Raw genomic sequence first — 26349 nt, 5'->3', positions numbered from 1 at the left:
TCTGCGCTGGCACAGTTTCACTTTGTGAGACAGAGTGGACAAATCTTTAGCGAAGATGTAGGCGACAAGAGATGCAGGAGACGGAGATGCGGAGATCTCCCAAGCTAAGCACCAGTCTCAGGCGTCTCTCGGCAGGAGAAGCACTCCGCAGCGCAGTGCGCCTAGTACAATGCTCTGTGCACGTAGAAGCCCTTTCTTCGCCTCCGGGAGACACAGAGAGCAGCAGTTTCCAATAGGCGAAGAACGAGTACCTACAGCACCGGGATAGTGTGCTAAGTTGGCAAACTTTTAGAAAACAGTACCATACCTCTCTCCTGCCTTTTCCATTCGCCTTAACATTCGAATAGAAGGAGGTTCAGACAACTTGGTTTTCCTTCTTGCATAACACTCTGCAGAGCTCCCTGCAACATCTAGAATAATATTCGGGATGGTTTTTTATTCTGGCATAGTTGTTCCGTGCAAAAAAGAGTGGAAAAATCTTCTTTCTAAGCTGCAGGAGACAAGAAAAGCAAAAGACGGAGATAAGGAGATCTCCCAAGCTAAGCACCAGTCTCAGGCGTCTCTCGGCAGGAGACGCACTCCGCAGCCCAATGCGCCTAGCACAAAGCTCTGAGCGCAAAGAAGCCGCTTCTTTGCCTCCGGGAGACGGAGAGAGCGGCAGCTTCCTAAAGGCGAAGAACCAACTTGCACAACACCGGCATTCTCTGCGGCGTTTTCAAACTCCTAGAAAAGCGTACATCTTTGCACACTCCTGCCTTTGCCAGTCACCGTAGCATTCGAAAAGAAGGAGTTTTGGACAAATTGCTTTAGCTTCTTGCTAAACATTCTGCCTAGCTCCGTGCCAATTGTAGAACAAGATCGTTGTGTTTTCTGTACTGGCACGGTTTCTCTTTGCGAGAGAGCGTGGAAAAGCTTTTTGCTCAAATGCAGGCGACAAAAGAAGCAGAAGACGGAGATACGGAGCTCTCCCAAGCTAAGCACCAGTCTCAGGCCTCTATCGGCAAGGAGACGCACTCCGCAGCGCAATGCGCCTAGCACAAAGCTCAGTGCGCGAAGAAGACACTTCTTCGCCTCCGGGAGACACAGAGAGCGGCAGCTTCCGAAAGGCGAAGAAGAAGACGAACAACACGGGGATAGTATATGCTCAGCTTGCAAACCATTAGAAAACATTACCCTACCACTCTCCTGTCTTTTCCATTCCATTCACACTAACGTTCAAATAGAAGGAGTTTAGGACTTTCTTTGTTTCTTCCAAATAATCTGCAGAACCAGTTCAACTTCAAGAACACGACCAGGGATGTTTTCTGTGCTGGCACAGTTGCTCTTTGCGAGACAGAGTGCAAAAAGCTTTAGCTAAGATGTAGGCGACAAGAGAAGCAGGAGACGGAGATGCGGAGATCTCCCAAGCTAAGCACCAGTCTCAGGCGTCTCTCGGCAGGAGAAGCACACCGCAGCGCAGTGCGCCTAGTACAATGCTCTGTGCACGTAGAAGCCCTTTCTTCGCCTCCGGGAGACACAGAGAGCGGCAGCTTCCGAAAGGCGAAGAAGAAGACGAACAACACGGGGATAGTATATGCTCAGCTTGCAAACCATTAGAAAACATTACCCTACCACTCTCCTGTCTTTTCCATTCCATTCACACTAACGTTCAAATAGAAGGAGTTTAGGACTTTCTTTGTTTCTTCCAAATAATCTGCAGAACCAGTTCAACTTCAAGAACACGACCAGGGATGTTTTCTGTGCTGGCACAGTTGCTCTTTGCGAGACAGAGTGCAAAAAGCTTTAGCTAAGATGTAGGCGACAAGAGAAGCAGGAGACGGAGATGCGGAGATCTCCCAAGCTAAGCACCAGTCTCAGGCGTCTCTCGGCAGGAGAAGCACACCGCAGCGCAGTGCGCCTAGTACAATGCTCTGTGCACGTAGAAGCCCTTTCTTCGCCTCCGGGAGACACAGAGAGCAGCAGTTTCCGAAAGGCGAAGAACGAGTACCTACAGCACCGGGATAGTGTGCTAAGCTGGCAAACTTTTAGAAAACAGTACCATACCTCTCTCCTGCCTTTTCCATTCGCCTTAACATTCGAATAGAAGGAGGTTCAGACAACTTGGTTTTCCTTCTTGCATAACACTCTGCAGAGCTCCCTGCAACATCTAGAATAATATTCGGGATGGTTTTTTATTCTGGCATAGTTGTTCCTTGCAAAAAAGAGTGGAAAAGTCTTCTTTCTAAGCTGCAGGAGACAAGAAAAGCAAAAGACGGAGATAAGGAGATCTCCCAAGCTAAGCACCAGTCTCAGGCGTCTCTCGGCAGGAGACGCACTCCGCAGCCCAATGCGCCTAGCACAAAGCTCTGAGCGCAAAGAAGCCGCTTCTTTGCCTCCGGGAGACGGAGAGAGCGGCAGCTTCCTAAAGGCGAAGAACCAACTTGCACAACACCGGCATTCTCTGCGCCGTTTTCAAACTCCTAGAAAAGCGTACATCTTTGCACACTCCTGCCTTTGCCAGTCACCGTAGCATTCGAAAAGAAGGAGTTTTGGACAAATTGCTTTAGCTTCTTCCTAAACATTCTGCCTAGCTCCGTGCAAATTGTAGAACAAGATCGTTGCCTTTTGTGTACTGGCAGTGTTTCTCTATGCGAGAGAGAGTGGAAAAGCTTTTTGCTCAAATGCAGGCGACAAGAGAAGCAGAAGACGGAGATACGGAGCTCTCCCAAGCTAAGCACCAGTCTAAGGCCTCTATTGGCAAGGAGACGCACTCCGCAGCGCAATGCGACTAGCACAAAGCTCTGTGCGCGAAGAAGACGCTTCTTCGCCTCCGGGAGACACAGAGAGCGGCAGCTTCCGAAAGGCGAAGAACAACGCCGCACGACACGGGGATAGTATATGCTCAGCTTGCAAACCTTTGGAAAACCTTACCTTTGCCCTCCCCTGTCTTTTCCATTCCGATTAACATTCAAATCGAAGGAGCTTTGGACAACTTTCTATTCTTCATCCAAATATTCTGCAGAGCTCCGTGCAACTTCTAGAACAAGATCGGAGATATTTTCTGCGCTGGCACAGTTTCACTTTGTGAGACAGAGTGGACAAATCTTTAGCGAAGATGTAGGCGACAAGAGATGCAGGAGACGGAGATGCGGAGATCTCCCAAGCTAAGCACCAGTCTCAGGCGTCTCTCGGCAGGAGAAGCACTCCGCAGCGCAGTGCGCCTAGTACAATGCTCTGTGCACGTAGAAGCCCTTTCTTCGCCTCCGGGAGACACAGAGAGCAGCAGTTTCCAATAGGCGAAGAACGAGTACCTACAGCACCGGGATAGTGTGCTAAGTTGGCAAACTTTTAGAAAACAGTACCATACCTCTCTCCTGCCTTTTCCATTCGCCTTAACATTCGAATAGAAGGAGGTTCAGACAACTTGGTTTTCCTTCTTGCATAACACTCTGCAGAGCTCCCTGCAACATCTAGAATAATATTCGGGATGGTTTTTTATTCTGGCATAGTTGTTCCGTGCAAAAAAGAGTGGAAAAATCTTCTTTCTAAGCTGCAGGAGACAAGAAAAGCAAAAGACGGAGATAAGGAGATCTCCCAAGCTAAGCACCAGTCTCAGGCGTCTCTCGGCAGGAGACGCACTCCGCAGCCCAATGCGCCTAGCACAAAGCTCTGAGCGCAAAGAAGCCGCTTCTTTGCCTCCGGGAGACGGAGAGAGCGGCAGCTTCCTAAAGGCGAAGAACCAACTTGCACAACACCGGCATTCTCTGCGGCGTTTTCAAACTCCTAGAAAAGCGTACATCTTTGCACACTCCTGCCTTTGCCAGTCACCGTAGCATTCGAAAAGAAGGAGTTTTGGACAAATTGCTTTAGCTTCTTGCTAAACATTCTGCCTAGCTCCGTGCCAATTGTAGAACAAGATCGTTGTGTTTTCTGTACTGGCACGGTTTCTCTTTGCGAGAGAGCGTGGAAAAGCTTTTTGCTCAAATGCAGGCGACAAAAGAAGCAGAAGACGGAGATACGGAGCTCTCCCAAGCTAAGCACCAGTCTCAGGCCTCTATCGGCAAGGAGACGCACTCCGCAGCGCAATGCGCCTAGCACAAAGCTCAGTGCGCGAAGAAGACACTTCTTCGCCTCCGGGAGACACAGAGAGCGGCAGCTTCCGAAAGGCGAAGAAGAAGACGAACAACACGGGGATAGTATATGCTCAGCTTGCAAACCATTAGAAAACATTACCCTACCACTCTCCTGTCTTTTCCATTCCATTCACACTAACGTTCAAATAGAAGGAGTTTAGGACTTTCTTTGTTTCTTCCAAATAATCTGCAGAACCAGTTCAACTTCAAGAACACGACCAGGGATGTTTTCTGTGCTGGCACAGTTGCTCTTTGCGAGACAGAGTGCAAAAAGCTTTAGCTAAGATGTAGGCGACAAGAGAAGCAGGAGACGGAGATGCGGAGATCTCCCAAGCTAAGCACCAGTCTCAGGCGTCTCTCGGCAGGAGAAGCACACCGCAGCGCAGTGCGCCTAGTACAATGCTCTGTGCACGTAGAAGCCCTTTCTTCGCCTCCGGGAGACACAGAGAGCAGCAGTTTCCGAAAGGCGAAGAACGAGTACCTACAGCACCGGGATAGTGTGCTAAGCTGGCAAACTTTTAGAAAACAGTACCATACCTCTCTCCTGCCTTTTCCATTCGCCTTAACATTCGAATAGAAGGAGGTTCAGACAACTTGGTTTTCCTTCTTGCATAACACTCTGCAGAGCTCCCTGCAACATCTAGAATAATATTCGGGATGGTTTTTTATTCTGGCATAGTTGTTCCTTGCAAAAAAGAGTGGAAAAGTCTTCTTTCTAAGCTGCAGGAGACAAGAAAAGCAAAAGACGGAGATAAGGAGATCTCCCAAGCTAAGCACCAGTCTCAGGCGTCTCTCGGCAGGAGACGCACTCCGCAGCCCAATGCGCCTAGCACAAAGCTCTGAGCGCAAAGAAGCCCTTTCTTTGCCTCCGGGAGACGGAGAGAGCGGCAGCTTCCTAAAGGCGAAGAACCAACTTGCACAACACCGGCATTCTCTGCGGCGTTTTCAAACTCCTAGAAAAGCGTACATCTTTGCACACTCCTGCCTTTGCCAGTCACCGTAGCATTCGAAAAGAAGGAGTTTTGGACAAATTTCTTTAGCTTCTTCCTAAACATTCTGCCTAGCTCCGTGCAAATTGTAGAACAAGATCGTTGCCTTTTGTGTACTGGCAGTGTTTCTCTATGCGAGAGAGAGTGGAAAAGCTTTTTGCTCAAATGCAGGCGACAAGAGAAGCAGAAGACGGAGATACGGAGCTCTCCCAAGCTAAGCACCAGTCTAAGGCCTCTATTGGCAAGGAGACGCACTCCGCAGCGCAATGCGCCTAGCACAAAGCTCTGTGCGCGAAGAAGACGCTTCTTCGCCTCCGGGAGACACAGAGAGCGGCAGCTTCCGAAAGGCGAAGAACAACGCCGCACGACACGGGGATAGTATATGCTCAGCTTGCAAACCTTTGGAAAACCTTACCTTTGCCCTCCCCTGTCTTTTCCATTCCGATTAACATTCAAATCGAAGGAGCTTTGGACAACTTTCTATTCTTCATCCAAATATTCTGCAGAGCTCCGTGCAACTTCTAGAACAAGATCGGAGATATTTTCTGCGCTGGCACAGTTTCACTTTGTGAGACAGAGTGGACAAATCTTTAGCGAAGATGTAGGCGACAAGAGATGCAGGAGACGGAGATGCGGAGATCTCCCAAGCTAAGCACCAGTCTCAGGCGTCTCTCGGCAGGAGAAGCACTCCGCAGCGCAGTGCGCCTAGTACAATGCTCTGTGCACGTAGAAGCCCTTTCTTCGCCTCCGGGAGACACAGAGAGCAGCAGTTTCCAATAGGCGAAGAACGAGTACCTACAGCACCGGGATAGTGTGCTAAGTTGGCAAACTTTTAGAAAACAGTACCATACCTCTCTCCTGCCTTTTCCATTCGCCTTAACATTCGAATAGAAGGAGGTTCAGACAACTTGGTTTTCCTTCTTGCATAACACTCTGCAGAGCTCCCTGCAACATCTAGAATAATATTCGGGATGGTTTTTTATTCTGGCATAGTTGTTCCGTGCAAAAAAGAGTGGAAAAATCTTCTTTCTAAGCTGCAGGAGACAAGAAAAGCAAAAGACGGAGATAAGGAGATCTCCCAAGCTAAGCACCAGTCTCAGGCGTCTCTCGGCAGGAGACGCACTCCGCAGCCCAATGCGCCTAGCACAAAGCTCTGAGCGCAAAGAAGCCGCTTCTTTGCCTCCGGGAGACGGAGAGAGCGGCAGCTTCCTAAAGGCGAAGAACCAACTTGCACAACACCGGCATTCTCTGCGGCGTTTTCAAACTCCTAGAAAAGCGTACATCTTTGCACACTCCTGCCTTTGCCAGTCACCGTAGCATTCGAAAAGAAGGAGTTTTGGACAAATTGCTTTAGCTTCTTGCTAAACATTCTGCCTAGCTCCGTGCCAATTGTAGAACAAGATCGTTGTGTTTTCTGTACTGGCACGGTTTCTCTTTGCGAGAGAGCGTGGAAAAGCTTTTTGCTCAAATGCAGGCGACAAAAGAAGCAGAAGACGGAGATACGGAGCTCTCCCAAGCTAAGCACCAGTCTCAGGCCTCTATCGGCAAGGAGACGCACTCCGCAGCGCAATGCGCCTAGCACAAAGCTCAGTGCGCGAAGAAGACACTTCTTCGCCTCCGGGAGACACAGAGAGCGGCAGCTTCCGAAAGGCGAAGAAGAAGACGAACAACACGGGGATAGTATATGCTCAGCTTGCAAACCATTAGAAAACATTACCCTACCACTCTCCTGTCTTTTCCATTCCATTCACACTAACGTTCAAATAGAAGGAGTTTAGGACTTTCTTTGTTTCTTCCAAATAATCTGCAGAACCAGTTCAACTTCAAGAACACGACCAGGGATGTTTTCTGTGCTGGCACAGTTGCTCTTTGCGAGACAGAGTGCAAAAAGCTTTAGCTAAGATGTAGGCGACAAGAGAAGCAGGAGACGGAGATGCGGAGATCTCCCAAGCTAAGCACCAGTCTCAGGCGTCTCTCGGCAGGAGAAGCACACCGCAGCGCAGTGCGCCTAGTACAATGCTCTGTGCACGTAGAAGCCCTTTCTTCGCCTCCGGGAGACACAGAGAGCGGCAGCTTCCGAAAGGCGAAGAAGAAGACGAACAACACGGGGATAGTATATGCTCAGCTTGCAAACCATTAGAAAACATTACCCTACCACTCTCCTGTCTTTTCCATTCCATTCACACTAACGTTCAAATAGAAGGAGTTTAGGACTTTCTTTGTTTCTTCCAAATAATCTGCAGAACCAGTTCAACTTCAAGAACACGACCAGGGATGTTTTCTGTGCTGGCACAGTTGCTCTTTGCGAGACAGAGTGCAAAAAGCTTTAGCTAAGATGTAGGCGACAAGAGAAGCAGGAGACGGAGATGCGGAGATCTCCCAAGCTAAGCACCAGTCTCAGGCGTCTCTCGGCAGGAGAAGCACACCGCAGCGCAGTGCGCCTAGTACAATGCTCTGTGCACGTAGAAGCCCTTTCTTCGCCTCCGGGAGACACAGAGAGCAGCAGTTTCCGAAAGGCGAAGAACGAGTACCTACAGCACCGGGATAGTGTGCTAAGCTGGCAAACTTTTAGAAAACAGTACCATACCTCTCTCCTGCCTTTTCCATTCGCCTTAACATTCGAATAGAAGGAGGTTCAGACAACTTGGTTTTCCTTCTTGCATAACACTCTGCAGAGCTCCCTGCAACATCTAGAATAATATTCGGGATGGTTTTTTATTCTGGCATAGTTGTTCCTTGCAAAAAAGAGTGGAAAAGTCTTCTTTCTAAGCTGCAGGAGACAAGAAAAGCAAAAGACGGAGATAAGGAGATCTCCCAAGCTAAGCACCAGTCTCAGGCGTCTCTCGGCAGGAGACGCACTCCGCAGCCCAATGCGCCTAGCACAAAGCTCTGAGCGCAAAGAAGCCGCTTCTTTGCCTCCGGGAGACGGAGAGAGCGGCAGCTTCCTAAAGGCGAAGAACCAACTTGCACAACACCGGCATTCTCTGCGCCGTTTTCAAACTCCTAGAAAAGCGTACATCTTTGCACACTCCTGCCTTTGCCAGTCACCGTAGCATTCGAAAAGAAGGAGTTTTGGACAAATTTCTTTAGCTTCTTCCTAAACATTCTGCCTAGCTCCGTGCAAATTGTAGAACAAGATCGTTGCCTTTTGTGTACTGGCAGTGTTTCTCTATGCGAGAGAGAGTGGAAAAGCTTTTTGCTCAAATGCAGGCGACAAGAGAAGCAGAAGACGGAGATACGGAGCTCTCCCAAGCTAAGCACCAGTCTAAGGCCTCTATTGGCAAGGAGACGCACTCCGCAGCGCAATGCGACTAGCACAAAGCTCTGTGCGCGAAGAAGACGCTTCTTCGCCTCCGGGAGACACAGAGAGCGGCAGCTTCCGAAAGGCGAAGAACAACGCCGCACGACACGGGGATAGTATATGCTCAGCTTGCAAACCTTTGGAAAACCTTACCTTTGCCCTCCCCTGTCTTTTCCATTCCGATTAACATTCAAATCGAAGGAGCTTTGGACAACTTTCTATTCTTCATCCAAATATTCTGCAGAGCTCCGTGCAACTTCTAGAACAAGATCGGAGATATTTTCTGCGCTGGCACAGTTTCACTTTGTGAGACAGAGTGGACAAATCTTTAGCGAAGATGTAGGCGACAAGAGATGCAGGAGACGGAGATGCGGAGATCTCCCAAGCTAAGCACCAGTCTCAGGCGTCTCTCGGCAGGAGAAGCACTCCGCAGCGCAGTGCGCCTAGTACAATGCTCTGTGCACGTAGAAGCCCTTTCTTCGCCTCCGGGAGACACAGAGAGCAGCAGTTTCCAATAGGCGAAGAACGAGTACCTACAGCACCGGGATAGTGTGCTAAGTTGGCAAACTTTTAGAAAACAGTACCATACCTCTCTCCTGCCTTTTCCATTCGCCTTAACATTCGAATAGAAGGAGGTTCAGACAACTTGGTTTTCCTTCTTGCATAACACTCTGCAGAGCTCCCTGCAACATCTAGAATAATATTCGGGATGGTTTTTTATTCTGGCATAGTTGTTCCGTGCAAAAAAGAGTGGAAAAATCTTCTTTCTAAGCTGCAGGAGACAAGAAAAGCAAAAGACGGAGATAAGGAGATCTCCCAAGCTAAGCACCAGTCTCAGGCGTCTCTCGGCAGGAGACGCACTCCGCAGCCCAATGCGCCTAGCACAAAGCTCTGAGCGCAAAGAAGCCGCTTCTTTGCCTCCGGGAGACGGAGAGAGCGGCAGCTTCCTAAAGGCGAAGAACCAACTTGCACAACACCGGCATTCTCTGCGGCGTTTTCAAACTCCTAGAAAAGCGTACATCTTTGCACACTCCTGCCTTTGCCAGTCACCGTAGCATTCGAAAAGAAGGAGTTTTGGACAAATTGCTTTAGCTTCTTGCTAAACATTCTGCCTAGCTCCGTGCCAATTGTAGAACAAGATCGTTGTGTTTTCTGTACTGGCACGGTTTCTCTTTGCGAGAGAGCGTGGAAAAGCTTTTTGCTCAAATGCAGGCGACAAAAGAAGCAGAAGACGGAGATACGGAGCTCTCCCAAGCTAAGCACCAGTCTCAGGCCTCTATCGGCAAGGAGACGCACTCCGCAGCGCAATGCGCCTAGCACAAAGCTCAGTGCGCGAAGAAGACACTTCTTCGCCTCCGGGAGACACAGAGAGCGGCAGCTTCCGAAAGGCGAAGAAGAAGACGAACAACACGGGGATAGTATATGCTCAGCTTGCAAACCATTAGAAAACATTACCCTACCACTCTCCTGTCTTTTCCATTCCATTCACACTAACGTTCAAATAGAAGGAGTTTAGGACTTTCTTTGTTTCTTCCAAATAATCTGCAGAACCAGTTCAACTTCAAGAACACGACCAGGGATGTTTTCTGTGCTGGCACAGTTGCTCTTTGCGAGACAGAGTGCAAAAAGCTTTAGCTAAGATGTAGGCGACAAGAGAAGCAGGAGACGGAGATGCGGAGATCTCCCAAGCTAAGCACCAGTCTCAGGCGTCTCTCGGCAGGAGAAGCACACCGCAGCGCAGTGCGCCTAGTACAATGCTCTGTGCACGTAGAAGCCCTTTCTTCGCCTCCGGGAGACACAGAGAGCAGCAGTTTCCGAAAGGCGAAGAACGAGTACCTACAGCACCGGGATAGTGTGCTAAGCTGGCAAACTTTTAGAAAACAGTACCATACCTCTCTCCTGCCTTTTCCATTCGCCTTAACATTCGAATAGAAGGAGGTTCAGACAACTTGGTTTTCCTTCTTGCATAACACTCTGCAGAGCTCCCTGCAACATCTAGAATAATATTCGGGATGGTTTTTTATTCTGGCATAGTTGTTCCTTGCAAAAAAGAGTGGAAAAGTCTTCTTTCTAAGCTGCAGGAGACAAGAAAAGCAAAAGACGGAGATAAGGAGATCTCCCAAGCTAAGCACCAGTCTCAGGCGTCTCTCGGCAGGAGACGCACTCCGCAGCCCAATGCGCCTAGCACAAAGCTCTGAGCGCAAAGAAGCCGCTTCTTTGCCTCCGGGAGACGGAGAGAGCGGCAGCTTCCTAAAGGCGAAGAACCAACTTGCACAACACCGGCATTCTCTGCGGCGTTTTCAAACTCCTAGAAAAGCGTACATCTTTGCACACTCCTGCCTTTGCCAGTCACCGTAGCATTCGAAAAGAAGGAGTTTTGGACAAATTTCTTTAGCTTCTTCCTAAACATTCTGCCTAGCTCCGTGCAAATTGTAGAACAAGATCGTTGCCTTTTGTGTACTGGCAGTGTTTCTCTATGCGAGAGAGAGTGGAAAAGCTTTTTGCTCAAATGCAGGCGACAAGAGAAGCAGAAGACGGAGATACGGAGCTCTCCCAAGCTAAGCACCAGTCTAAGGCCTCTATTGGCAAGGAGACGCACTCCGCAGCGCAATGCGCCTAGCACAAAGCTCTGTGCGCGAAGAAGACGCTTCTTCGCCTCCGGGAGACACAGAGAGCGGCAGCTTCCGAAAGGCGAAGAACAACGCCGCACGACACGGGGATAGTATATGCTCAGCTTGCAAACCTTTGGAAAACCTTACCTTTGCCCTCCCCTGTCTTTTCCATTCCGATTAACATTCAAATCGAAGGAGCTTTGGACAACTTTCTATTCTTCATCCAAATATTCTGCAGAGCTCCGTGCAACTTCTAGAACAAGATCGGAGATATTTTCTGCGCTGGCACAGTTTCACTTTGTGAGACAGAGTGGACAAATCTTTAGCGAAGATGTAGGCGACAAGAGATGCAGGAGACGGAGATGCGGAGATCTCCCAAGCTAAGCACCAGTCTCAGGCGTCTCTCGGCAGGAGAAGCACTCCGCAGCGCAGTGCGCCTAGTACAATGCTCTGTGCACGTAGAAGCCCTTTCTTCGCCTCCGGGAGACACAGAGAGCAGCAGTTTCCAATAGGCGAAGAACGAGTACCTACAGCACCGGGATAGTGTGCTAAGTTGGCAAACTTTTAGAAAACAGTACCATACCTCTCTCCTGCCTTTTCCATTCGCCTTAACATTCGAATAGAAGGAGGTTCAGACAACTTGGTTTTCCTTCTTGCATAACACTCTGCAGAGCTCCCTGCAACATCTAGAATAATATTCGGGATGGTTTTTTATTCTGGCATAGTTGTTCCGTGCAAAAAAGAGTGGAAAAATCTTCTTTCTAAGCTGCAGGAGACAAGAAAAGCAAAAGACGGAGATAAGGAGATCTCCCAAGCTAAGCACCAGTCTCAGGCGTCTCTCGGCAGGAGACGCACTCCGCAGCCCAATGCGCCTAGCACAAAGCTCTGAGCGCAAAGAAGCCGCTTCTTTGCCTCCGGGAGACGGAGAGAGCGGCAGCTTCCTAAAGGCGAAGAACCAACTTGCACAACACCGGCATTCTCTGCGGCGTTTTCAAACTCCTAGAAAAGCGTACATCTTTGCACACTCCTGCCTTTGCCAGTCACCGTAGCATTCGAAAAGAAGGAGTTTTGGACAAATTGCTTTAGCTTCTTGCTAAACATTCTGCCTAGCTCCGTGCCAATTGTAGAACAAGATCGTTGTGTTTTCTGTACTGGCACGGTTTCTCTTTGCGAGAGAGCGTGGAAAAGCTTTTTGCTCAAATGCAGGCGACAAAAGAAGCAGAAGACGGAGATACGGAGCTCTCCCAAGCTAAGCACCAGTCTCAGGCCTCTATCGGCAAGGAGACGCACTCCGCAGCGCAATGCGCCTAGCACAAAGCTCAGTGCGCGAAGAAGACACTTCTTCGCCTCCGGGAGACACAGAGAGCGGCAGCTTCCGAAAGGCGAAGAAGAAGACGAACAACACGGGGATAGTATATGCTCAGCTTGCAAACCATTAGAAAACATTACCCTACCACTCTCCTGTCTTTTCCATTCCATTCACACTAACGTTCAAATAGAAGGAGTTTAGGACTTTCTTTGTTTCTTCCAAATAATCTGCAGAACCAGTTCAACTTCAAGAACACGACCAGGGATGTTTTCTGTGCTGGCACAGTTGCTCTTTGCGAGACAGAGTGCAAAAAGCTTTAGCTAAGATGTAGGCGACAAGAGAAGCAGGAGACGGAGATGCGGAGATCTCCCAAGCTAAGCACCAGTCTCAGGCGTCTCTCGGCAGGAGAAGCACACCGCAGCGCAGTGCGCCTAGTACAATGCTCTGTGCACGTAGAAGCCCTTTCTTCGCCTCCGGGAGACACAGAGAGCAGCAGTTTCCAATAGGCGAAGAACGAGTACCTACAGCACCGGGATAGTGTGCTAAGCTGGCAAACTTTTAGAAAACAGTACCATACCTCTCTCCTGCCTTTTCCATTCGCCTTAACATTCGAATAGAAGGAGGTTCAGACAACTTGGTTTTCCTTCTTGCATAACACTCTGCAGAGCTCCCTGCAACATCTAGAATAATATTCGGGATGGTTTTTTATTCTGGCATAGTTGTTCCTTGCAAAAAAGAGTGGAAAAGTCTTCTTTCTAAGCTGCAGGAGACAAGAAAAGCAAAAGACGGAGATAAGGAGATCTCCCAAGCTAAGCACCAGTCTCAGGCGTCTCTCGGCAGGAGACGCACTCCGCAGCCCAATGCGCCTAGCACAAAGCTCTGAGCGCAAAGAAGCCCTTTCTTTGCCTCCGGGAGACGGAGAGAGCGGCAGCTTCCTAAAGGCGAAGAACCAACTTGCACAACACCGGCATTCTCTGCGCCGTTTTCAAACTCCTAGAAAAGCGTACATCTTTGCACACTCCTGCCTTTGCCAGTCACCGTAGCATTCGAAAAGAAGGAGTTTTGGACAAATTTCTTTAGCTTCTTCCTAAACATTCTGCCTAGCTCCGTGCAAATTGTAGAACAAGATCGTTGCCTTTTGTGTACTGGCAGTGTTTCTCTATGCGAGAGAGAGTGGAAAAGCTTTTTGCTCAAATGCAGGCGACAAGAGAAGCAGAAGACGGAGATACGGAGCTCTCCCAAGCTAAGCACCAGTCTAAGGCCTCTATTGGCAAGGAGACGCACTCCGCAGCGCAATGCGCCTAGCACAAAGCTCTGTGCGCGAAGAAGACGCTTCTTCGCCTCCGGGAGACACAGAGAGCGGCAGCTTCCGAAAGGCGAAGAACAACGCCGCACGACACGGGGATAGTATATGCTCAGCTTGCAAACCTTTGGAAAACCTTACCTTTGCCCTCCCCTGTCTTTTCCATTCCGATTAACATTCAAATCGAAGGAGCTTTGGACAACTTTCTATTCTTCATCCAAATATTCTGCAGAGCTCCGTGCAACTTCTAGAACAAGATCGGAGATATTTTCTGCGCTGGCACAGTTTCACTTTGTGAGACAGAGTGGACAAATCTTTAGCGAAGATGTAGGCGACAAGAGATGCAGGAGACGGAGATGCGGAGATCTCCCAAGCTAAGCACCAGTCTCAGGCGTCTCTCGGCAGGAGAAGCACTCCGCAGCGCAGTGCGCCTAGTACAATGCTCTGTGCACGTAGAAGCCCTTTCTTCGCCTCCGGGAGACACAGAGAGCAGCAGTTTCCAATAGGCGAAGAACGAGTACCTACAGCACCGGGATAGTGTGCTAAGTTGGCAAACTTTTAGAAAACAGTACCATACCTCTCTCCTGCCTTTTCCATTCGCCTTAACATTCGAATAGAAGGAGGTTCAGACAACTTGGTTTTCCTTCTTGCATAACACTCTGCAGAGCTCCCTGCAACATCTAGAATAATATTCGGGATGGTTTTTTATTCTGGCATAGTTGTTCCGTGCAAAAAAGAGTGGAAAAATCTTCTTTCTAAGCTGCAGGAGACAAGAAAAGCAAAAGACGGAGATAAGGAGATCTCCCAAGCTAAGCACCAGTCTCAGGCGTCTCTCGGCAGGAGACGCACTCCGCAGCCCAATGCGCCTAGCACAAAGCTCTGAGCGCAAAGAAGCCGCTTCTTTGCCTCCGGGAGACGGAGAGAGCGGCAGCTTCCTAAAGGCGAAGAACCAACTTGCACAACACCGGCATTCTCTGCGGCGTTTTCAAACTCCTAGAAAAGCGTACATCTTTGCACACTCCTGCCTTTGCCAGTCACCGTAGCATTCGAAAAGAAGGAGTTTTGGACAAATTGCTTTAGCTTCTTGCTAAACATTCTGCCTAGCTCCGTGCCAATTGTAGAACAAGATCGTTGTGTTTTCTGTACTGGCACGGTTTCTCTTTGCGAGAGAGCGTGGAAAAGCTTTTTGCTCAAATGCAGGCGACAAAAGAAGCAGAAGACGGAGATACGGAGCTCTCCCAAGCTAAGCACCAGTCTCAGGCCTCTATCGGCAAGGAGACGCACTCCGCAGCGCAATGCGCCTAGCACAAAGCTCAGTGCGCGAAGAAGACACTTCTTCGCCTCCGGGAGACACAGAGAGCGGCAGCTTCCGAAAGGCGAAGAAGAAGACGAACAACACGGGGATAGTATATGCTCAGCTTGCAAACCATTAGAAAACATTACCCTACCACTCTCCTGTCTTTTCCATTCCATTCACACTAACGTTCAAATAGAAGGAGTTTAGGACTTTCTTTGTTTCTTCCAAATAATCTGCAGAACCAGTTCAACTTCAAGAACACGACCAGGGATGTTTTCTGTGCTGGCACAGTTGCTCTTTGCGAGACAGAGTGCAAAAAGCTTTAGCTAAGATGTAGGCGACAAGAGAAGCAGGAGACGGAGATGCGGAGATCTCCCAAGCTAAGCACCAGTCTCAGGCGTCTCTCGGCAGGAGAAGCACACCGCAGCGCAGTGCGCCTAGTACAATGCTCTGTGCACGTAGAAGCCCTTTCTTCGCCTCCGGGAGACACAGAGAGCGGCAGCTTCCGAAAGGCGAAGAAGAAGACGAACAACACGGGGATAGTATATGCTCAGCTTGCAAACCATTAGAAAACATTACCCTACCACTCTCCTGTCTTTTCCATTCCATTCACACTAACGTTCAAATAGAAGGAGTTTAGGACTTTCTTTGTTTCTTCCAAATAATCTGCAGAACCAGTTCAACTTCAAGAACACGACCAGGGATGTTTTCTGTGCTGGCACAGTTGCTCTTTGCGAGACAGAGTGCAAAAAGCTTTAGCTAAGATGTAGGCGACAAGAGAAGCAGGAGACGGAGATGCGGAGATCTCCCAAGCTAAGCACCAGTCTCAGGCGTCTCTCGGCAGGAGAAGCACACCGCAGCGCAGTGCGCCTAGTACAATGCTCTGTGCACGTAGAAGCCCTTTCTTCGCCTCCGGGAGACACAGAGAGCAGCAGTTTCCGAAAGGCGAAGAACGAGTACCTACAGCACCGGGATAGTGTGCTAAGCTGGCAAACTTTTAGAAAACAGTACCATACCTCTCTCCTGCCTTTTCCATTCGCCTTAACATTCGAATAGAAGGAGGTTCAGACAACTTGGTTTTCCTTCTTGCATAACACTCTGCAGAGCTCCCTGCAACATCTAGAATAATATTCGGGATGGTTTTTTATTCTGGCATAGTTGTTCCTTGCAAAAAAGAGTGGAAAAGTCTTCTTTCTAAGCTGCAGGAGACAAGAAAAGCAAAAGACGGAGATAAGGAGATCTCCCAAGCTAAGCACCAGTCTCAGGCGTCTCTCGGCAGGAGACGCACTCCGCAGCCCAATGCGCCTAGCACAAAGCTCTGAGCGCAAAGAAGCCGCTTCTTTGCCTCCGGGAGACGGAGAGAGCGGCAGCTTCCTAAAGGCGAAGAACCAACTTGCACAACACCGGCATTCTCTGCGCCGTTTTCAAACTCCTAGAAAAGCGTACATCTTTGCACACTCCTGCCTTTGCCAGTCACCGTAGCATTCGAAAAGAAGGAGTTTTGGACAAATTTCTTTAGCTTCTTCCTAAACATTCTGCCTAGCTCCGTGCAAATTGTAGAACAAGATCGTTGCCTTTTGTGTACTGGCAGTGTTTCTCTATGCGAGAGAGAGTGGAAAAGCTTTTTGCTCAAATGCAGGCGACAAGAGAAGCAGAAGACGGAGATACGGAGCTCTCCCAAGCTAAGCACCAGTCTAAGGCCTCTATTGGCAAGGAGACGCACTCCGCAGCGCAATGCGCCTAGCACAAAGCTCTGTGCGCGAAGAAGACGCTTCTTCGCCTCCGGGAGACACAGAGAGCGGCAGCTTCCGAAAGGCGAAGAACAACGCCGCACGACACGGGGATAGTATATGCTCAGCTTGCAAACCTTTGGAAAACCTTACCTTTGCCCTCCCCTGTCTTTTCCATTCCGATTAACATTCAAATCGAAGGAGCTTTGGACAACTTTCTATTCTTCATCCAAATATTCTGCAGAGCTCCGTGCAACTTCTAGAACAAGATCGGAGATATTTTCTGCGCTGGCACAGTTTCACTTTGTGAGACAGAGTGGACAAATCTTTAGCTAAGATGTAGGCGACAAGAGATGCAGGAGACGGAGATGCGGAGCTCTCCCAAGCTAAGCACCAGTCTCAGGCGTCTCTCGGCAGGAGAAGCACTCCGCAGCGCAGTGCGCCTAGTACAATGCTCTGTGCACGTAGAAGCCCTTTCTTCGCCTCCGGGAGACACAGAGAGCAGCAGTTTCCAATAGGCGAAGAACGAGTACCTACAGCACCGGGATAGTGTGCTAAGTTGGCAAACTTTTAGAAAACAGTACCATACCTCTCTCCTGCCTTTTCCATTCGCCTTAACATTCGAATAGAAGGAGGTTCAGACAACTTGGTTTTCCTTCTTGCATAACACTCTGCAGAGCTCCCTGCAACATCTAGAATAATATTCGGGATGGTTTTTTATTCTGGCATAGTTGTTCCGTGCAAAAAAGAGTGGAAAAATCTTCTTTCTAAGCTGCAGGAGACAAGAAAAGCAAAAGACGGAGATAAGGAGATCTCCCAAGCTAAGCACCAGTCTCAGGCGTCTCTCGGCAGGAGACGCACTCCGCAGCCCAATGCGCCTAGCACAAAGCTCTGAGCGCAAAGAAGCCGCTTCTTTGCCTCCGGGAGACGGAGAGAGCGGCAGCTTCCTAAAGGCGAAGAACCAACTTGCACAACACCGGCATTCTCTGCGGCGTTTTCAAACTCCTAGAAAAGCGTACATCTTTGCACACTCCTGCCTTTGCCAGTCACCGTAGCATTCGAAAAGAAGGAGTTTTGGACAAATTGCTTTAGCTTCTTGCTAAACATTCTGCCTAGCTCCGTGCCAATTGTAGAACAAGATCGTTGTGTTTTCTGTACTGGCACGGTTTCTCTTTGCGAGAGAGCGTGGAAAAGCTTTTTGCTCAAATGCAGGCGACAAAAGAAGCAGAAGACGGAGATACGGAGCTCTCCCAAGCTAAGCACCAGTCTCAGGCCTCTATCGGCAAGGAGACGCACTCCGCAGCGCAATGCGCCTAGCACAAAGCTCAGTGCGCGAAGAAGACACTTCTTCGCCTCCGGGAGACACAGAGAGCGGCAGCTTCCGAAAGGCGAAGAAGAAGACGAACAACACGGGGATAGTATATGCTCAGCTTGCAAACCATTAGAAAACATTACCCTACCACTCTCCTGTCTTTTCCATTCCATTCACACTAACGTTCAAATAGAAGGAGTTTAGGACTTTCTTTGTTTCTTCCAAATAATCTGCAGAACCAGTTCAACTTCAAGAACACGACCAGGGATGTTTTCTGTGCTGGCACAGTTGCTCTTTGCGAGACAGAGTGCAAAAAGCTTTAGCTAAGATGTAGGCGACAAGAGAAGCAGGAGACGGAGATGCGGAGATCTCCCAAGCTAAGCACCAGTCTCAGGCGTCTCTCGGCAGGAGAAGCACACCGCAGCGCAGTGCGCCTAGTACAATGCTCTGTGCACGTAGAAGCCCTTTCTTCGCCTCCGGGAGACACAGAGAGCAGCAGTTTCCGAAAGGCGAAGAACGAGTACCTACAGCACCGGGATAGTGTGCTAAGCTGGCAAACTTTTAGAAAACAGTACCATACCTCTCTCCTGCCTTTTCCATTCGCCTTAACATTCGAATAGAAGGAGGTTCAGACAACTTGGTTTTCCTTCTTGCATAACACTCTGCAGAGCTCCCTGCAACATCTAGAATAATATTCGGGATGGTTTTTTATTCTGGCATAGTTGTTCCTTGCAAAAAAGAGTGGAAAAGTCTTCTTTCTAAGCTGCAGGAGACAAGAAAAGCAAAAGACGGAGATAAGGAGATCTCCCAAGCTAAGCAGCAGTCTCAGGCGTCTCTCGGCAGGAGACGCACTCCGCAGCCCAATGCGCCTAGCACAAAGCTCTGAGCGCAAAGAAGCCCTTTCTTTGCCTCCGGGAGACGGAGAGAGCGGCAGCTTCCTAAAGGCGAAGAACCAACTTGCACAACACCGGCATTCTCTGCGGCGTTTTCAAACTCCTAGAAAAGCGTACATCTTTGCACACTCCTGCCTTTGCCAGTCACCGTAGCATTCGGAAAGAAGGAGTTTTGGACAAATTTCTTTAGCTTCTTCCTAAACATTCTGCCTAGCTCCGTGCAAATTGTAGAACAAGATCGTTGCCTTTTGTGTACTGGCAGTGTTTCTCTATGCGAGAGAGAGTGGAAAAGCTTTTTGCTCAAATGCAGGCGACAAGAGAAGCAGAAGACGGAGATACGGAGCTCTCCCAAGCTAAGCACCAGTCTAAGGCCTCTATTGGCAAGGAGACGCACTCCGCAGCGCAATGCGACTAGCACAAAGCTCTGTGCGCGAAGAAGACGCTTCTTCGCCTCCGGGAGACACAGAGAGCGGCAGCTTCCGAAAGGCGAAGAACAACGCCGCACGACACGGGGATAGTATATGCTCAGCTTGCAAACCTTTGGAAAACCTTACCTTTGCCCTCCCCTGTCTTTTCCATTCCGATTAACATTCAAATCGAAGGAGCTTTGGACAACTTTCTATTCTTCATCCAAATATTCTGCAGAGCTCCGTGCAACTTCTAGAACAAGATCGGAGATATTTTCTGCGCTGGCACAGTTTCACTTTGTGAGACAGAGTGGACAAATCTTTAGCTAAGATGTAGGCGACAAGAGATGCAGGAGACGGAGATGCGGAGCTCTCCCAAGCTAAGCACCAGTCTCAGGCGTCTCTCGGCAGGAGAAGCACTCCGCAGCGCAGTGCGCCTAGTACAATGCTCTGTGCACGTAGAAGCCCTTTCTTCGCCTCCGGGAGACACAGAGAGCAGCAGTTTCCAATAGGCGAAGAACGAGTACCTACAGCACCGGGATAGTGTGCTAAGTTGGCAAACTTTTAGAAAACAGTACCATACCTCTCTCCTGCCTTTTCCATTCGCCTTAACATTCGAATAGAAGGAGGTTCAGACAACTTGGTTTTCCTTCTTGCATAACACTCTGCAGAGCTCCCTGCAACATCTAGAATAATATTCGGGATGGTTTTTTATTCTGGCATAGTTGTTCCTTGCAAAAAAGAGTGGAAAAGTCTTCTTTCTAAGCTGCAGGAGACAAGAAAAGCAAAAGACGGAGATAAGGAGATCTCCCAAGCTAAGCACCAGTCTCAGGCGTCTCTCGGCAGGAGACGCACTCCGCAGCCCAATGCGCCTAGCACAAAGCTCTGAGCGCAAAGAAGCCGCTTCTTTGCCTCCGGGAGACGGAGAGAGCGGCAGCTTCCTAAAGGCGAAGAACCAACTTGCACAACACCGGCATTCTCTGCGCCGTTTTCAAACTCCTAGAAAAGCGTACATCTTTGCACACTCCTGCCTTTGCCAGTCACCGTAGCATTCGAAAAGAAGGAGTTTTGGACAAATTGCTTTAGCTTCTTGCTAAACATTCTGCCTAGCTCCGTGCCAATTGTAGAACAAGATCGTTGTGTTTTCTGTACTGGCACGGTTTCTCTTTGCGAGAGAGCGTGGAAAAGCTTTTTGCTCAAATGCAGGCGACAAAAGAAGCAGAAGACGGAGATACGGAGCTCTCCCAAGCTAAGCACCAGTCTCAGGCCTCTATCGGCAAGGAGACGCACTCCGCAGCGCAATGCGCCTAGCACAAAGCTCAGTGCGCGAAGAAGACACTTCTTCGCCTCCGGGAGACACAGAGAGCGGCAGCTTCCGAAAGGCGAAGAAGAAGACGAACAACACGGGGATAGTATATGCTCAGCTTGCAAACCATTAGAAAACATTACCCTACCACTCTCCTGTCTTTTCCATTCCATTCACACTAACGTTCAAATAGAAGGAGTTTAGGACTTTCTTTGTTTCTTCCAAATAATCTGCAGAACCAGTTCAACTTCAAGAACACGACCAGGGATGTTTTCTGTGCTGGCACAGTTTCACTTTGTGAGACAGAGTGGACAAACCTTTAGCTAAGATGTAGGCGATAAGAGAAGCAGGAGACGGAGATGCGGAGCTCTCCCAAGCTAAGCACCAGTCTCAGGCGTCTCTCGGCAGGAGAAGCACTCCGCAGCGCAGTGCGCCTAGTACAATGCTCTGTGCACGTAGAAGCCCTTTCTTCGCCTCCGGGAGACACAGAGAGCAGCAGTTTCCGAAAGGCGAAGAACGAGTACCTACAGCACCGGGATAGTGTGCTAAGTTGGCAAACTTTTAGAAAACAGTACCATACCTCTCTCCTGCCTTTTCCATTCGCCTTAACATTCGAATAGAAGGAGGTTCAGACAACTTGGTTTTCCTTCTTGCATAACACTCTGCAGAGCTCCCTGCAACATCTAGAATAATATTCGGGATGGTTTTTTATTCTGGCATAGTTGTTCCGTGCAAAAAAGAGTGGAAAAATCTTCTTTCTAAGCTGCAGGAGACAAGAAAAGCAAAAGACGGAGATAAGGAGATCTCCCAAGCTAAGCACCAGTCTCAGGCGTCTCTCGGCAGGAGACGCACTCCGCAGCCCAATGCGCCTAGCACAAAGCTCTGAGCGCAAAGAAGCCGCTTCTTTGCCTCCGGGAGACGGAGAGAGCGGCAGCTTCCTAAAGGCGAAGAACCAACTTGCACAACACCGGCATTCTCTGCGGCGTTTTCAAACTCCTAGAAAAGCGTACATCTTTGCACACTCCTGCCTTTGCCAGTCACCGTAGCATTCGAAAAGAAGGAGTTTTGGACAAATTGCTTTAGCTTCTTGCTAAACATTCTGCCTAGCTCCGTGCCAATTGTAGAACAAGATCGTTGTGTTTTCTGTACTGGCACGGTTTCTCTTTGCGAGAGAGCGTGGAAAAGCTTTTTGCTCAAATGCAGGCGACAAAAGAAGCAGAAGACGGAGATACGGAGCTCTCCCAAGCTAAGCACCAGTCTCAGGCCTCTATCGGCAAGGAGACGCACTCCGCAGCGCAATGCGCCTAGCACAAAGCTCAGTGCGCGAAGAAGACACTTCTTCGCCTCCGGGAGACACAGAGAGCGGCAGCTTCCGAAAGGCGAAGAAGAAGACGAACAACACGGGGATAGTATATGCTCAGCTTGCAAACCATTAGAAAACATTACCCTACCACTCTCCTGTCTTTTCCATTCCATTCACACTAACGTTCAAATAGAAGGAGTTTAGGACTTTCTTTGTTTCTTCCAAATAATCTGCAGAACCAGTTCAACTTCAAGAACACGACCAGGGATGTTTTCTGTGCTGGCACAGTTGCTCTTTGCGAGACAGAGTGCAAAAAGCTTTAGCTAAGATGTAGGCGACAAGAGAAGCAGGAGACGGAGATGCGGAGATCTCCCAAGCTAAGCACCAGTCTCAGGCGTCTCTCGGCAGGAGAAGCACACCGCAGCGCAGTGCGCCTAGTACAATGCTCTGTGCACGTAGAAGCCCTTTCTTCGCCTCCGGGAGACACAGAGAGCGGCAGCTTCCGAAAGGCGAAGAAGAAGACGAACAACACGGGGATAGTATATGCTCAGCTTGCAAACCATTAGAAAACATTACCCTACCACTCTCCTGTCTTTTCCATTCCATTCACACTAACGTTCAAATAGAAGGAGTTTAGGACTTTCTTTGTTTCTTCCAAATAATCTGCAGAACCAGTTCAACTTCAAGAACACGACCAGGGATGTTTTCTGTGCTGGCACAGTTGCTCTTTGCGAGACAGAGTGCAAAAAGCTTTAGCTAAGATGTAGGCGACAAGAGAAGCAGGAGACGGAGATGCGGAGATCTCCCAAGCTAAGCACCAGTCTCAGGCGTCTCTCGGCAGGAGAAGCACACCGCAGCGCAGTGCGCCTAGTACAATGCTCTGTGCACGTAGAAGCCCTTTCTTCGCCTCCGGGAGACACAGAGAGCAGCAGTTTCCGAAAGGCGAAGAACGAGTACCTACAGCACCGGGATAGTGTGCTAAGCTGGCAAACTTTTAGAAAACAGTACCATACCTCTCTCCTGCCTTTTCCATTCGCCTTAACATTCGAATAGAAGGAGGTTCAGACAACTTGGTTTTCCTTCTTGCATAACACTCTGCAGAGCTCCCTGCAACATCTAGAATAATATTCGGGATGGTTTTTTATTCTGGCATAGTTGTTCCTTGCAAAAAAGAGTGGAAAAGTCTTCTTTCTAAGCTGCAGGAGACAAGAAAAGCAAAAGACGGAGATAAGGAGATCTCCCAAGCTAAGCACCAGTCTCAGGCGTCTCTCGGCAGGAGACGCACTCCGCAGCCCAATGCGCCTAGCACAAAGCTCTGAGCGCAAAGAAGCCGCTTCTTTGCCTCCGGGAGACGGAGAGAGCGGCAGCTTCCTAAAGGCGAAGAACCAACTTGCACAACACCGGCATTCTCTGCGCCGTTTTCAAACTCCTAGAAAAGCGTACATCTTTGCACACTCCTGCCTTTGCCAGTCACCGTAGCATTCGAAAAGAAGGAGTTTTGGACAAATTTCTTTAGCTTCTTCCTAAACATTCTGCCTAGCTCCGTGCAAATTGTAGAACAAGATCGTTGTGTTTTCTGTACTGGCAGTGTTTCTCTATGCGAGAGAGAGTGGAAAAGCTTTTTGCTCAAATGCAGGCGACAAGAGAAGCAGAAGACGGAGATACGGAGCTCTCCCAAGCTAAGCACCAGTCTAAGGCCTCTATTGGCAAGGAGACGCACTCCGCAGCGCAATGCGCCTAGCACAAAGCTCTGTGCGCGAAGAAGACGCTTCTTCGCCTCCGGGAGACACAGAGAGCGGCAGCTTCCGAAAGGCGAAGAACAACGCCGCACGACACGGGGATAGTATATGCTCAGCTTGCAAACCTTTGGAAAACCTTACCTTTGCCCTCCCCTGTCTTTTCCATTCCGATTAACATTCAAATCGAAGGAGCTTTGGACAACTTTCTATTCTTCATCCAAATATTCTGCAGAGCTCCGTGCAACTTCTAGAACAAGATCGGAGATATTTTCTGCGCTGGCACAGTTTCACTTTGTGAGACAGAGTGGACAAATCTTTAGCGAAGATGTAGGCGACAAGAGATGCAGGAGACGGAGATGCGGAGATCTCCCAAGCTAAGCACCAGTCTCAGGCGTCTCTCGGCAGGAGAAGCACTCCGCAGCGCAGTGCGCCTAGTACAATGCTCTGTGCACGTAGAAGCCCTTTCTTCGCCTCCGGGAGACACAGAGAGCAGCAGTTTCCAATAGGCGAAGAACGAGTACCTACAGCACCGGGATAGTGTGCTAAGTTGGCAAACTTTTAGAAAACAGTACCATACCTCTCTCCTGCCTTTTCCATTCGCCTTAACATTCGAATAGAAGGAGGTTCAGACAACTTGGTTTTCCTTCTTGCATAACACTCTGCAGAGCTCCCTGCAACATCTAGAATAATATTCGGGATGGTTTTTTATTCTGGCATAGTTGTTCCGTGCAAAAAAGAGTGGAAAAATCTTCTTTCTAAGCTGCAGGAGACAAGAAAAGCAAAAGACGGAGATAAGGAGATCTCCCAAGCTAAGCACCAGTCTCAGGCGTCTCTCGGCAGGAGACGCACTCCGCAGCCCAATGCGCCTAGCACAAAGCTCTGAGCGCAAAGAAGCCGCTTCTTTGCCTCCGGGAGACGGAGAGAGCGGCAGCTTCCTAAAGGCGAAGAACCAACTTGCACAACACCGGCATTCTCTGCGCCGTTTTCAAACTCCTAGAAAAGCGTACATCTTTGCACACTCCTGCCTTTGCCAGTCACCGTAGCATTCGAAAAGAAGGAGTTTTGGACAAATTGCTTTAGCTTCTTGCTAAACATTCTGCCTAGCTCCGTGCCAATTGTAGAACAAGATCGTTGTGTTTTCTGTACTGGCACGGTTTCTCTTTGCGAGAGAGCGTGGAAAAGCTTTTTGCTCAAATGCAGGCGACAAAAGAAGCAGAAGACGGAGATACGGAGCTCTCCCAAGCTAAGCACCAGTCTCAGGCCTCTATCGGCAAGGAGACGCACTCCGCAGCGCAATGCGCCTAGCACAAAGCTCAGTGCGCGAAGAAGACACTTCTTCGCCTCCGGGAGACACAGAGAGCGGCAGCTTCCGAAAGGCGAAGAAGAAGACGAACAACACGGGGATAGTATATGCTCAGCTTGCAAACCATTAGAAAACATTACCCTACCACTCTCCTGTCTTTTCCATTCCATTCACACTAACGTTCAAATAGAAGGAGTTTAGGACTTTCTTTGTTTCTTCCAAATAATCTGCAGAACCAGTTCAACTTCAAGAACACGACCAGGGATGTTTTCTGTGCTGGCACAGTTGCTCTTTGCGAGACAGAGTGCAAAAAGCTTTAGCTAAGATGTAGGCGACAAGAGAAGCAGGAGACGGAGATGCGGAGATCTCCCAAGCTAAGCACCAGTCTCAGGCGTCTCTCGGCAGGAGAAGCACACCGCAGCGCAGTGCGCCTAGTACAATGCTCTGTGCACGTAGAAGCCCTTTCTTCGCCTCCGGGAGACACAGAGAGCAGCAGTTTCCAATAGGCGAAGAACGAGTACCTACAGCACCGGGATAGTGTGCTAAGCTGGCAAACTTTTAGAAAACAGTACCATACCTCTCTCCTGCCTTTTCCATTCGCCTTAACATTCGAATAGAAGGAGGTTCAGACAACTTGGTTTTCCTTCTTGCATAACACTCTGCAGAGCTCCCTGCAACATCTAGAATAATATTCGGGATGGTTTTTTATTCTGGCATAGTTGTTCCTTGCAAAAAAGAGTGGAAAAGTCTTCTTTCTAAGCTGCAGGAGACAAGAAAAGCAAAAGACGGAGATAAGGAGATCTCCCAAGCTAAGCACCAGTCTCAGGCGTCTCTCGGCAGGAGACGCACTCCGCAGCCCAATGCGCCTAGCACAAAGCTCTGAGCGCAAAGAAGCCCTTTCTTTGCCTCCGGGAGACGGAGAGAGCGGCAGCTTCCTAAAGGCGAAGAACCAACTTGCACAACACCGGCATTCTCTGCGGCGTTTTCAAACTCCTAGAAAAGCGTACATCTTTGCACACTCCTGCCTTTGCCAGTCACCGTAGCATTCGAAAAGAAGGAGTTTTGGACAAATTTCTTTAGCTTCTTCCTAAACATTCTGCCTAGCTCCGTGCAAATTGTAGAACAAGATCGTTGCCTTTTGTGTACTGGCAGTGTTTCTCTATGCGAGAGAGAGTGGAAAAGCTTTTTGCTCAAATGCAGGCGACAAGAGAAGCAGAAGACGGAGATACGGAGCTCTCCCAAGCTAAGCACCAGTCTAAGGCCTCTATTGGCAAGGAGACGCACTCCGCAGCGCAATGCGCCTAGCACAAAGCTCTGTGCGCGAAGAAGACGCTTCTTCGCCTCCGGGAGACACAGAGAGCGGCAGCTTCCGAAAGGCGAAGAACAACGCCGCACGACACGGGGATAGTATATGCTCAGCTTGCAAACCTTTG

This window comes from Agelaius tricolor, unplaced genomic scaffold (assembly GCF_023055355.1).
Source record: "Agelaius tricolor isolate 1412-34295 unplaced genomic scaffold, bAgeTri1.0.p SCAF_46, whole genome shotgun sequence".
NCBI classification, from domain to species: domain Eukaryota; kingdom Metazoa; phylum Chordata; class Aves; order Passeriformes; family Icteridae; genus Agelaius; species Agelaius tricolor.
Note: the sequence above shows the minus strand (reverse complement) of the source record.